The following is a 14,547-nucleotide window of genomic DNA, read 5'->3' on the forward strand; positions in this document are numbered from 1 at the left end:
ACTCATGTCTCCCAGCACCCCCACTCCCCAGCAGTCAGGGGCACCCTCCACCAGGCCCCCACTCATGTCCCCCTGCACCCCCATCCCCCAGCATCCAGGGGCACCTGCCAGCAGGCCCCCACTCATGTCCAACTCATGTCTCCCAGCACCCCCACCCCCCAGCAGTCAGGGGCACCCTCCACCAGGCCCCCACACATGTCCCCCAGCACGCCCACCCCCAGCAGTCAGGGGCACCCTCCACCAGGCCCCACTCATGTCTCCCAGCACCCACACCCCCCAGCACTGTGGGGCACCTGCCAGCAGGCCCCCACTCATGTCCAACTCATGTCTCCCAGCACCCCCACCCACCAGCAGTCAGAGGCACCCTCCACCAGGCCCCCACTCATGTCTCCCAACACCCCCACCCCCAGCACTGTGGGGCACCTGCCAGCAGGCCCCCACTCATGTCCAACTCATGTCTCCCAGCACCCCCACCCCCCAGCAGTCAGGGGCACCCTCCACCAGGTCCCCACTCATGTCTCCCAGCACCCCCACCCCCCAGCACTGTGGGGCACCTGCCAGCAGGCCCCTACTCATGTCCAACACATGTCTCCCAGCACCCCCACCCCCCAGCATCAGGGGCACCCTCCACAAGGCCCCCACTCATGTCTCCCAGCACTCCCACCCCCCAGCACTCGGGGGCACCTGCCAGCAGGTCCCCACTCATGTCCAACTCATGTCTCCCAGCACACCCATCCCCCAGCAGTCAGGGGCACCCTCCACTAGGCCCCCACTCATGTCTCCCAGCACCCCCACACCCCAGCAGTCAGGGGCACCCTCCACCAGGCCCCCACTCATGTCTCCCAGCAGCCCCACCCCCAGCACTGTGGGGCACCTGCCAGCAGGCCCCCACTCATGTCCAACTCATGTCTTCCAGCACCCCCAACCCCCAGCATCAGGGGCACCCTCCACCAGGCCCCCACCATGTCTCCCAGCACCCCCACACCCTAGCAGTCAGGGGAACCCTCCACCAGGCCCCCATTCATGTCTCCCAGCACCCCCACCCCCCAGCAGTCAGGGGCACCCTCGACCAGGCCCGCACTCATGTCTCCCAGCACCCCCACCCCCCAGCAGTCAGGGGCACCCTCCACCAGGCCCCCACTCATGTCTCCCAGCACCCCCACCCCCCAGCAGTCAGGGGCACCCTCCACCACGCCCCCACTCATGTCTCCCAGCACCCCCACCCCCCAGCAGTCAGGGGCACCCGCCACCAGGCCCCCACTCATGTCCTCTTGCACCCCCCCAGCATCCAGGGGCACCTGCCAGCAGGCCCCCACTCATGTCCAACTAATGTCTCCCAGCATCCCACCCCCAGGAGTCAGAGGCACCCTCCACCAGGCCCTCACTCATGTCCCCCTGCACCCCCACCCCCCAGCAGTCAGGGGCACCCTGCACTGGGCCCCCACTCATGTCTCCTAGCACCCCCACCCCTCAGTAGTCAGGGGCACCCTCCACCAAGCCCCCACTCATGTCTCCCAGCACCACCAACCCCCAGCACTGTGGGGTACCTGCCAGCAGGCCCCCACTCAGGTCTCCCAGCACCCCCACCCCCAGCACTGTGGGGCACCTGCCAGCAGGCCCCCACTCATGTCCAACTCATGTCTCCCAGCACCCACACCCCCCAGCAGTCAGGGGCACCCTCCACCAGGCCCCCACTCACGTCTCCCAGCACCCCCACCCCCCAGCAGTCAGGGGCACCCTCCACCTGACCCCCACTCATGTCTCCCAGCACCCCCACCCCCCAGCAGTCAGGGGCACCCTCCACCAGGCCCCCACTCATGTCTCCCAGCACCCCCACCCCCCAGCATTCAGAGGCACCCTCCACCAGGCCCCCACTCATGTCTCCCAGCACCCCCACCCCCCAGCAGTCAGGGACACCCTCCACCAGGCCCCCACTGATGTCCCCCTGCACCCCCTCCCCCCAGAAGTCAGGGGGACCCTCCACCAGGCACCCACTCATGTCTCCCAGCACCCCCACCCCCCAGCACTGTGGGGCACCTGCCAGCTGGCCCCCACTCATGTCTCCCAGCACCCCCACCCCCCAGCACTGTGGGGCACCTGCCAGCAGGCCCCACTCATGTCCAACTCATGTCTCCCAGCACCCACACCCCCCAGCAGTCAGGGGCACCCTCCACCAGGCCCCCACTCATGTCTCCCAGCATCCCCAACCCCCAGCACTGTGGAGCACCTGCCAGCAGGCCCCCACTCTTGTCCAACTCATGTCTCCCAGAACCCCCACCTCCCAGCAGTCAGGGGCACCCTTCACCAGGCCTCCACTCATGTCTACCAGCACCCCCACCCTCCAGCAGTCAGGGGCAACCTCCACCAGGCCCCCACTCATGTCTCCGAGCACCCCAAACACCAGCAGTCAGGGACACGCACCACCAGGCCCCCATTCATGTCTCCCAGCACCCCACCCCCAGCAATCAGGGGCACCCTCCACCAGGCCCCCACTCATGTCTCCCAGCACCCCCACCCCCCAGCAGTCAGGGGCACCCTCCACCAGGCCCCCACTCATGTCCCCCTGCACCCCCACCCCCCAGCAGCCAGGGGCACCCTCCACCAGGCCCCCACTCATCTCTCCCAGCACCCCCACCCCCCAGCAGTCAGGGGCACCCTCCACCAGGCCCCCACTCATGTCTCCCAGCACCCCCACCCCCCAGCACTGTGGGGCACCTGCCAGCAGGCCCCCAATCATGTCTCCCAGCACCCTCACCCCCCAGCAGTCAGGGGCACCCTCCACCAGGCCCCCACTTATGTCTCCCAGCACCCCCCAGCAGTCAGGGGCACCCTCCACCAGGCCCCTACCCATGTCTCCCCGCACCCCCACCCACCAGCAGTCAGGGGCACCCTCCACAAGGCCCCCACTCATGTCCCCCTTCACCCTCACACCCCAGCATCCAGGGACACCTGCCAGCAGGCCCCCACTCATGTCCAACTCATGTCTCCCAGCACCCCCACCCCCCAGCAGTCAGGGGCACCCTCCACCGGGCCCCCACTCATGTTTCCCAGCACCCCCCCAGCTGTCAGGGGCACCCTCCACCAGGCCCCCACTCATGTCTCCCAGCACCCCCACCCCCAAGCAGTCAGGGGTACCCTCCACCAGGCCCCTACTCATGACTCCCCGCACCCCCACCCCCCAGCAGTCAGGGACACCCTCCACAAGGCCCTCACTCATGTCCCCCTGCACCCCCACCCCACAGCATCCAGGGACACCTGCCAGCAGGCCCCCACTCATGTCCAACTCATGTCTCCCAGCACCCCCACCCCCGAGCAGTCACAGGCACCCTCCACCAGGCCCCCACTCATGTCCCCCTACACCCCCACCCCCAGCAGTCAGGGGCACCCTCCACCAGGCCCCCACTCATGTCTCCCAGCACCCCCACCCCCCAGCACTGTGGGGCACCTGCCTGCAGGCCCCCACTCATGTCCAACTCCTGTCTCCCAGCACCCCCCAGCAGTCAGGGGCACCCTCCACCAGGCCCCCACTCATGTCTCCCAGCACCCCCACCCCCCAGCACTGTGGGGCACCTGCCAGCAGGCACCCACTCATGTCCAACTCATGTCTCCCAGCACCCCCACCCCCAGCAGTCAGGGGCACCCTCCACCAGGCCCCCACTCATGTGTCCCAACACCCCCACCCCGCAGCGGTCAGGGGCACCCTCCACCAGGCCCCCACTCATGTCTCCCAGCACCCCCACCCCCCAGCAGTCAGGGGCACCCTCCACCAGGCCCCCACTCATGTCTCCCAGCACCCCCACCCCCCAGCAGTCAGGGGCACCCTCCACCAGGCCCCCATTCATGTCTCCCAGCACCCCCACCCCCCAGCAGTCAGGGGCAACCTCCACCAGGCCCCCACTCATGTCCTCCTGCACCCTCACCCCCAGCATCCAGGGGCACCTGCCAGCAGGCACCCACTCATGTCTCCCAGCACCCCCACCCCCCAGCACTGTGGGGCACCTGCCAGCAGGCCCCCACTCATGTCCAACTCATGTCTCCCAGCACCCACACCCCCCAGAAGTCAGGGGCACCCTCCACCAGGCCCCCACTCATGTCTCCAAGCAGCCCCACCCCCCAGCACTGTGGGGCACCTGCCAGCAGACCCCCACTCATGTCTCCCAGCACCCCTTTCGCCCAGCACTGTGGGGCACTTGCCAGCAGGCCCCCACTCATGTCCAACTCATGTCTCCCAGCACCCCACCCCCAGCAATCAGGGGCACCCTCCACCAGGCTCCCACTCATGTCTCCCAGCACCCCCAACCCCCAGCAGTCAGGGGCACCCTCGACCAGGCCCCCACTCATGTCCCCCTGCACCCCCAACCCCCAGCAGCCAGGGGCACCCTCCACCAGGCCCCCACTCATCTCTCCCAGCACCCCCCCTCAACAGTCAGGGGCACCCTCCACCAGGCCCCCACTCATGTCCCCCAGCACCCACCCCCCCAGCAGTCAGAGGCACCCTCCACCAGGCCCCCACTCATGTTTCCCAGCAACCCCCACCCTCCAGCACTGTGGGGCACCTGCCAGCAGGCCCCCACTCATGTCCAACTCATGTCTCCCAGCACCCACACCCCCCAGAAGTCATGGGCACCCTCCACCAGGCCCCCACTCATGTCTCCAAGCAGCCCCACCCCCCAGTACTGTGGGGCACCTGCCAGCAGACCCCCACTCATGTCTCCCAGCACCCCTACCGCCCAGCACTGTGGGGCACTTGCCAGCAGGCCCCCACTCATGTCCAACTCATGTCTCCCAGCACCCTCACCCCCCAGCAGTCAGGGGCACTCTCCACCAGGCCCCCACTCATGTCTCCCAGCACCCCCACCCCCCAGCACTGTGGGGCACCTGCCAGCAGGCCCCCACTCATGTCCAACTCATGTCTAACAGCACCCCCACCCCCCAGCAGTCAGGGGCAACCTCCACCATCCCCCACTCATGTCTCCGAGCACACCAAACCACAGCAGTCAGGGGCACCCACCACCAGGCCCCCATTCATGTCTCCCAGCACCCCACCCCCAGAAATCAGGGGCACCCTCCACCAGGCCCCCACTCATGTCTCCCAGCACCCCCCAGCAGTCAGGGGCACCCTCCACCAGGCCCCTACTCATGTCTCCCCGCACCCCCACCCCCCAGCAGTCAGGGGCACCCCCCTCATGGCCCCCACTCATGTCCCCCTGCACCCTCACACCCCAGCATCCAGGGACACCTTCCAGCAGGCCCCCACTCATGTCCAACTCATGTCTCCCAGCACCCACACCCCCCAGCAGTCAGGGGCACCCTCCACCAGGCCCCCACTCATGTCTCCCAGCACCCCCACTCCCCAGCACTGTGGGGCACCTGCTAGCAGCCCCCCACTCATGTCCAACTCATGTACCCAGCACCCCCACCCCCAGCAGTCAGGGGCACCCTCCACCAGGCCCCCACTCATGTCTCTCTGCACCCCCACCCCCCAGCAGTCAGGGGCACCCTCCACTGGGCCCCCACTCATGTTTCCCAGCACCCCCACCCCCCAGCAGTCAGTGGCACCCTCCACCAGGCCCCCACTCATGTCTCCCAGCACCCCCACCCCCAGCAGTCAGGGGTACCCTCCACCAGGCCCCTACTCATGACTCCCCGCACCCCCACCCCCCAGCAGCCAGGGTCACCCTCCACCAGGCCCCCACTCATCTCTCCCAGCACCCCCACCCCCCAGCAGTCAGGGGCACCCTCCACCAGGCCCCCACTCATGTCTCCCAGCACCCCCACCCCCCAGCACTGTGGGGCACCTGCCAGCAGGCCCCCACTCATGTCTCCCAGCACCCTCACCCCCCAGCAGTCAGGGGCACCCTCCACCAGGCCCCCACTGATGTCTCCCAGCACCCCCCAGCAGTTAGGGGCACCCTCCACCAGGCCCCTACTCATGTCTCCCAGCACCCCCACCCACCAGCAGTCAGGGGCACCCTCCACAAGGCCTCCACTCATGTCCCCCTTCACCCTCACACCCAAGCATCCAGGGACACCTGCCAGCAGGTCCCCACTCATGTCCAACTCATGTCTCCCAGCACCCACACCCCCCAGCAGTCAGGGGCACCCTCCACCAGGCCCCCACTCATGTCTCCCAGCACCCCCACCCCCCAGCACTGTGGGGCACCTGCCAACAGGCCCCCACTCATGTCCAACTCATGTCTCCCAGCACCCCCACCCCCCAGCAGTCAGGGGCACCCTCCACCGGGGCCCCACTCATGTTTCCCAGCACCCCCCCCCCAGCTGTCAGGGGCACCCTTCACCAGGCCCCCACTCATGTCTCCCAGCACCCCCACCCCCAGCAGTCAGGGGTACCCTCCACCAGGCCCCTACTCATGACTCCCCGCACCCCCACCCCCCAGCAGTCAGGGGCACCCTCCACCAGGCCCCCACTCATGTCCCCCTGCACCCCCACCCCACAGCATCCAGGGACACCTGCCAGCAGGCCCTCACTCATGTCCAACTCATGTCTCCCAGCACCCCCACCCCGAGCAGTCACAGGCACCCTCCACCAGGCCCCCACTCATGTCCCCCTACACCCCCACCCCCAGCAGTCAGGGGCACACTCCAGCAGGCCCCCACTCATGTCTCCCAGCACCCACACCCCCCAGCACTGTGGGGCACCTGCCAGCAGGCCCCCACTCATGTCCAACTCCTGTCTCCCAGCACCCCCACCCCCCAGCAGTCAGGGGCACCCTCCACCAGGCCCCCACTCATGTCTCCCAGCACCCCCACCCCCCAGCACTGTGGGGCACCTGCCAGCAGGCCCCCACTCATGTCCAAGTCAAGTCTCCCAGCCCCCCCACCCCCCAGTAGTCAGGGGTACCCTCCACCAGGCCCCCACTCATGTCTCCCAGCACCCCCACCCCCCAGCACTGTGGGGCACCTGCCAGCAGGCCCCCACTCATGTCCAACTCCTGTCTCCCAGCACCCCCCCAGCAGTCAGGAGCACCCTCCAGCAGCCACCACTCATGTCTCCCAGCACCCCCACACCCCAGCACTGTGGGGCACCTGCCAGCAGGCCCACACTCATGTCCAACTCATGTCTCCCAGCACCCCCACCCCCCAGCAGTCAGGGGCACCCTCCACCATGCCCCCACTCATGTCTCCCAGCATCCCCACCCCCCAGCAGTCAGGGGCACCCTCCACCAGGCCCCCACTCATGTGTCCCAACACCCCCACCCCGCAGCAGTCAGGGGCACCCTCCACCAGGCCCCCACTCATGTCTCCCAGCACCCCCACCCCCCAGCAGTCAGGGGCACCCTCCACCAGGCCCCCACTCATGTCTCCCAGCACCCCCAGCAGTCAGGGGCACCCTCCACCAGGCCCCCATTCATGTCTCCCAGCACCCCCACCCCCCAGCAGTTAGGGGCATCCTCCACCAGGCCCCCACTCATGTCCTCCTGCACCCCCACCCCCCAGCAACCAGGGGCACCTGCCAGCAGGCACCCACTCATGTCTCCCAGCACCCCCACCCCCCAGCACTGTGGGGCACCTGCCAGCAGGCCCCCACTCATGTCCAACTCATGTCTCCCAGCACCCACACCCCCCAGAAGTCAGGGGCACCCTCCACCAGGCCCCCACTCATGTCTCCCAGCAGCCCCACCCCAGCACTGTGGGGCACCTGCCAGCAGACCCCCACTCATGTCTCCCAGCACCCCTACCGCCCAGCACTGTGGGGCACCTGCCAGCAGGCCCCCACTGATGTCCAACTCATGTCTCTCAGCACCCACACCCCCCAGCAGTCAGGGGCACTCTCCACCAGGCCCCCACTCATGTCTCCCAGCACCCCCACCCCCCAGCACTGTGGGGCACCTGCCAGCAGGCCCCCACTCATGTCCAACTCATGTCCAACAGCACCCCCACCCCCCAGCAGTCAGGGGCAACCTCCACCATCCCCCCACTCATGTCTCTGAGCATCCCAAACCCCAGCAGTCAGGGGCAGCCACCACCAGGCCCCCATTCATGTCTCCCAGCACCCCACCCCCAGCAATCAGGGGCACCCTCCACCAGGCTCCCACTCATGTCTCCCAGCACCCCCAACCCCCAGCAGTCAGGGGCACCCTCCACCAGGCCCCCACTCATGTCCCTCTGCACCCCCACCCCCCAGCAGCCAGGGGCACCCTCCACCAGGCACCCACTCATCTCTCCCAGCATCCCCCCTCAACAGTCAGGGGCACCCTCCACCAGACCCCCACTCATGTCCGCCAGCACCCACCCCCCCAGCAGTCAGAGGCACCCTCCACCAGGCCCCCACTCATGTTTCCCAGCACCCCCACCCCCCAGCACTGTGGGGCACCTGCCAGCAGGCCCCCACTCATGTCCAACTCAAGTCTCCCAGCACCCCCACCCCCCAGCAGTCAGGCGCACCCTCCACCAGGCCCCCACTCATGTCTCCCAGCACCCCACCCCCCAGCAGCCAGGGGCACCCTCCACCAGGCCCCCACTCATGTCTTCCAGCACCCTCACCCCCCAGCAGTCAGGGGCACCCTCCACCAGGCCCCCACTCATGTCTCCCAGCACCCCCCAGCAGTCAGGGGCACCCTCCACCAGGCCCCTACTCATGTCTCCCCACACCCCCACCGCCCAGCAGTCAGGGGCACCCCCCTCATGGCCCCCACTCATGTCCCCCTGCACCCTCACTCCCCAGCATCCAGGGACACCTGCCAGCAGGCCCCCACTCATGTCCAACTCATGTCTCCCAGCACCCAAACCCCCCAGCAGTCAGGGGCACCCTCCACCAGGCCCCCACTCATGTCTCCCAGCACCCCCACTCCCCAGCACTGTGGGGCACCTGCCAGCAGGCCCCCACTCATGTCCAACTCATGTCTCCCAGCACCCCCACCCCCCAGCAGTCAGGGGCACCCTCCACCAGGCCCCCACTCATGTCTCCCTGCACCCCCTCCCCCCAGCAGTCACGGGCACCCTCCACTGGGCCCCCACTCATGTTTCCCAGCACCCCCACCCCCCAGCAGTCAGTGGCACCCTCCACCAGGCCCCCACTCATGTCTCCCAGCACCCCCACCCCCCAGCAGTCAGGGGTACCCTCCACCAGGCCCCTACTCATGACTCCCCGCACCCCCACCCCCCAGAAGTCAGGGCACCTTCCACAAGGCCCCCACTCATGTCCCCCTGCACCCCCACCCCCCAGCATCCAGGGACACCTGCCAGCAGGCCCCCACTCATGTCCAACTCGGTCTCCCAGCACCCCACCCCCCAGCAGTCACGGGCACCCTCCACCAGGCCCCCACTCATGTCCCCCTGCACACCCACCCCCAGCAGTCAGGGGCACCCTCCACCAGGCCCCCACTCATGTCTCCCAGCACCCACACCCCCCAGCACTGTGGGGCACCTGCCAGCAGGCCCCCACTCATGTCCAACTCATGTCTCCCAGCACCCCCACCCCCCAGTAGTCAGGGGTACCCTCCACCAGGCCCCCACTCATGTCTCCCAGCACCCCCACCCCCCAGAACTGTGGGGCACCTACCAGCAGGCCCCCACTCATGTCCAACTCATGTCACCCAGCACCCCCACCCCCCAGCAGTCAGGGGCACCCTCCATCAGGCCCCCACTCATGTCTCCCAGCACCCCCACCCCCCAGCACTGTGGGGTACCTGCCAGCAGGTCCCCACTCATGTCCAACTCATGTCTCCCACCACCCCCACCCCCCAGCAGTCAGGGGCACCCACCACCCAGCCCCACTCATGTCTCCCAGCTCCCCCACCCCCCAGCAGTCAGGGGCACCCTCCACCAGGCCCCCACTCATGTGTTCCAACATCCCCACCCCCTAGCAGTCAGGGGCACCCTCCACCGGGCCCCCACTCATGCCTCCCAGCACCCCCACCCCCCAGCAGTCAGGGGCACCCTCCACCAGGCCCCCACTCATGTCTCCCAGCACCCCCACCCCCCAGCAGTCAGGGGCACACTCCCCCAGGCCCCCACTCATGTCCTCCTGCACCCCCACCCCCCAGCATCCAGGGGCACCTACCAGCAGGCCCCCTCTCATGTCCAACTCATATCTCCCAGCATCCCCACACCCAGCAGTCAGGGGCACCCTCCATCAGGCCCTCACTCATGTCCCCCTGCACCCCCACCCCCCAGCTGTCAGGGGCTTCCTCCACTGGTCCCCCACTCATGTCTCCCAGCACCCCCACCCCTCAGCAGTCAGGGACACCCTCCACCAGGCCCCCCACTCATTTCTCCCAGCACCCCCAACCCCCAGCACTGTGGGGTACCTGCCAGCAGGCCCCCACTCATGTCCTCCTGCACCCCCACCCCCCAGCATCCAGGGGCACCTGCCAGCAGGCCCCCACTCATGTCCAACTCATGTCTCCCAGCATCCCCACACCCAGCAGTCAGGGGCACCCTCCACCAGGCTCCCACTCATGTCTCAAAGCACCCCCACCCCCCAGCAGTCAGGGGCACCCTCCACCAGGCTCCCACTCATGTCTCCCAACACCCCCACCCTCCAACAGTCAGGGTCACCCTCCATCAGGCCCCCACTCATGTCCCTTCACCCCCACCCCCCCGCATCCAGGGGCACCTGCCAGCAGGCCCCCACTCATGTCCAACTCATGTCTCCCAGCACCCCCACCCCCCAGCTGTCAGGGGCATCCTCCACCAGACCCCCACTCATGTCCCCCTGCACCCCCACCCCCAGCAGTCAGGGGCACCCTCCACCAGGCCCACACTCATGTCTCCCAGCACCCCCACCCCCAGAAGTCAGCGGCACCCTCCACCAGGCCCCCACTCATGTCTCCCAGCACCCACACCCCCCAACACTGTGGGGCACCTGCCAGCAGGCCCCCACTCATGTCCAACTCATGTCTCCAGCACCCACACCCCCCAGCAGTCTGAGGCACCCTCCACCAGGCCCCCACTCATGTCTCCCAGCACCTCCACCCACCAGCAATGTGGGGCACCTGCCAGCAGGCCTCCACTCATGTCTCCCAGCACCCCCACCCCCCAGCACTTTGGGGCACCTGCCAGCAGGCCCCCACTCATGTCCAACTCATGTCTCCCAGCACCCACACCCCCCAACAGTCAGGGGCACCCTCCACCAGGCCCCCACTCATGTCTCACAGCTCCCCCACCCCCCAGCACTGTGGGGCACTTGCCAGCAGGCCCCCACTCATGTCCAACTCATGTCTCCCAGCATCCCCACCCCCCAGCAGTCAGGGGCACCCTCCAACAGGCCCCCACTCATGTCTCCCAGCACCCCCACCCTCCAGCAGTCTGGGGCAACCTCCATCAGGCCCCCACTCATGTCTCCGAGCACCCCCACCCCCCAGCAGTCAGGGGCACCCTCCACCAGGCCCCCATTCATGTCTCCCAGCACCCCATCCCCAGCAATCAGGGCACCCTCCACCAGGCCCCCACTCATGTCTCCCAGCACCCCCACCCCCCAGCAGTCAGGGGCACCCTCCATCAGGACCCCACTCATGTCCCCCTGCATCCCCGCCCCTCAGCAGTCAGGGGCACCCTCCACCAGGCCTCTCCCAGCACCCCCACCCCTCAGCAGTCAGGGGCAATCTCCACCAGGCCCCCACTCATGTCTCCCAGCACCCCCACCCCCCAGCACGGTGGGGCACCTGCCAGCAGGCCCCCACTCATGTCCAACCCATGTCTCCCAGCACCCAAACCCCCCAGCAGTCAGGGGCACCCTCTACCAGGCCCCCACTCATGTCTCCCAGCACCCCCACCCCCCAGCACTGTGGGGCACCTGCCAGCAGGCCCCCACTCATGTCCAACTCATGTCTCCCAGCACCCCCACCCCCCAGCAGTCAGGGGCACCCTCCACCAGGCCCCCACTCATATTTCCCAGCACCCCCACCCCCAGCAGTCAGGGGCACCCTCCACCAGGCCCCCACTCATGTCTCCCAGCACCCCCACCCCCCAGCACTGTGGGGCACCTGCCAGCAGGCCCCCACTCATGTCTCCCAGCACCCCCACCACCCAGCAGTCAGGGACACCCTACACCAGGCCCCTACTCATGTCTCCCCGCACCCCCACCCCTCAGCAGTCAGGGGCACCCTCCACAAGGCCCCCACTCATGTCCCCCTGCACCCCCACACCCCAGCATTGAGGGACACCTGCCAGCAGGCCCCCGCTCATGTCCAACTCATGTCTCCCAGCACCCACACCCCCCAGCAGTCAGGGGCACCCTCCACCAGGCCCCCACTCATGTCCCCCTGCACCCCCACCCCCCAGCAGTCAGGGACACCCTCCACCAGGCCCCCACTCATCTCTCCCAGCACCCCCACCCATCAGCAGTCAGGTGCACCCTCCACCAGGCCCCCACTCATGTCTCCCAGCACCCCCACCCCCCAGCAGTCAGGGGCACCCTACACCAGGCCCCTATTCATGTCTCCCTGCACCCCCACCCCCCAGCATCCAGGGGCACTTGCCAGCAGGCCCCCTCTCATGTCCAACTCATATCTCCCAGCATCCCCACACCCAGCAGTCAGGGGCACCCTCCATCAGGCCCTCACTCATGTCCCCCTGCACCCCCACCCCCCCAGCAGTCAGGGGCTTCCTCCACTGGTCCCCCACTCATGTCTCCCAGCACCCCCACCCCTCAGCAGTCAGGGGCACCCTCCACCAGGCCCTCCACTCATTTCTCCCAGCACCCCCAACCCCCAGCACTGTGGGGTACCTGCCAGCAGGCCCCCACTCATGTCCTCCTGCACCCCCATCCCCCAGCATCCAGGGGCACCTGCCAGCAGGCCCCCACTCATGTCCAACTCATGTCTCCCAGCATCCCCACACCCAGCAGTCAGGGGCACCCTCCACCAGGCTCCCACTCATGTCTCAAAGCACCCCCACCCCCCAGCAGTCAGGGGCACCCTCCACCAGGCTCCCACTCATGTCTCCCAGCACCCCCACCCTCCAACAGTCAGGGTCACCCTCCATCAGGCCCCCACTCATGTCCCTTCACCCCCACCCCCCCGCATCCAGGGGCACCTGCCAGCAGGCCCCCACTCATGTCCAACTCATGTCTCCCAGCACCCCCACCCCCCAGCAGTCAGGGGCATCCTCCACCAGACCCCCACTCATGTCCCCCTGCACCCCCACCCCCAGCAGTCAGGGGCACCCTCCACCAGGCCCCCACTCATGTCTCCCAGCACCCCCACCCCCAGAAGTCAGGGGCACCCTCCACCAGGCCCCCACTCATGTCTCCCAGCACCCACACCCCCCAACACTGTGGGGCACCTGCCAGCAGGCCCCCACTCATGTCCAACTCATGTCTCCAGCACCCACACCCCCCAGCAGTCTGAGGCACCCTCCACCAGGCCCCCACTCATGTCTCCCAGCACCCCCACCCACCAGCAATGTGGGGCACCTGCCAGCAGGCCTCCACTCATGTCTCCCAGCACCCCCACCCCCCAGCACTTTGGGGCACCTGCCAGCAGGCCCCCACTCATGTCCAACTCATGTCTCCCAGCACCCACACCCCCCAACAGTCAGGGGCACCCTCCACCAGGCCCCCACTCATGTCTCACAGCTCCCCCACCCCCCAGCACTGTGGGGCACTTGCCAGCAGGCCCCCACTCATGTCCAACTCATGTCTCCCAGCATCCCCACCCCCCAGCAGTCAGGGGCACCCTCCAACAGGCCCCCACTCATGTCTCCCAGCACCCCCACCCTCCAGCAGTCTGGGGCAACCCCCATCAGGCCCCCACTCATGTCTCCGAGCACCCCCACCCCCCAGCAGTCAGGGGCACCCTCCACCAGGCCCCCATTCATGTCTCCCAGCACCCCATCCCCAGCAATCAGGGCACCCTCCACCAGGCCCCCACTCATGTCTCCCAGCACCCCCACCCCCCAGCAGTCAGGGGCACCCTCCATCAGGACCCCACTCATGTCCCCCTGCATCCCCGCCCCTCAGCAGTCAGGGGCACCCTCCACCAGGCCTCTCCCAGCACCCCCACCCCTCAGCAGTCAGGGGCACCCTCCACCAGGCCCCCACTCATGTCTCCCAGCACCCCCACCCCCAGCACTGTGGGGCACCTGCCAGCAGGCCCCCACTCATGTCCAACCCATGTCTCCCAGCACCCAAACCCCCCAGCAGTCAGGGGCACCCTCTACCAGGCCCCCACTCATGTCTCCCAGCACCCCCACCCCCCAGCACTGTGGGGCACCTGCCAGCAGGCCCCCACTCATGTCCAACCCATGTCTCCCAGCACCCAAACCCCCCAGCAGTCAGGGGCACCCTCCACCAGGCCCCCACTCATGTTTCCCAGCACCCCCACCCCCAGCAGTCAGGGGCACCCTCCACCAGGCCCCCACTCATGTCTCCCAGCACCCCCACCCCCCAGCACTGTGGGGCACCTGCCAGCAGGCCCCCACTCATGTCTCCCAGCACCCCCACCACCCAGCAGTCAGGGACACCCTCCACCAGGCCCCTACTCATGTCTCCCCGCACCCCCACCCCCCAGCAGTCAGGGGCACCCTCCACAAGGCCCCCACTCATGTCCCCCTGCACCCCCACACCCCAGCATTGAGTGACAC

Source organism: Ambystoma mexicanum, unplaced genomic scaffold, assembly GCF_040938575.1.
Source record: "Ambystoma mexicanum isolate Mex_15411 unplaced genomic scaffold, UKY_AmexF1_1 Mex_scaf69, whole genome shotgun sequence".
NCBI classification, from domain to species: domain Eukaryota; kingdom Metazoa; phylum Chordata; class Amphibia; order Caudata; family Ambystomatidae; genus Ambystoma; species Ambystoma mexicanum.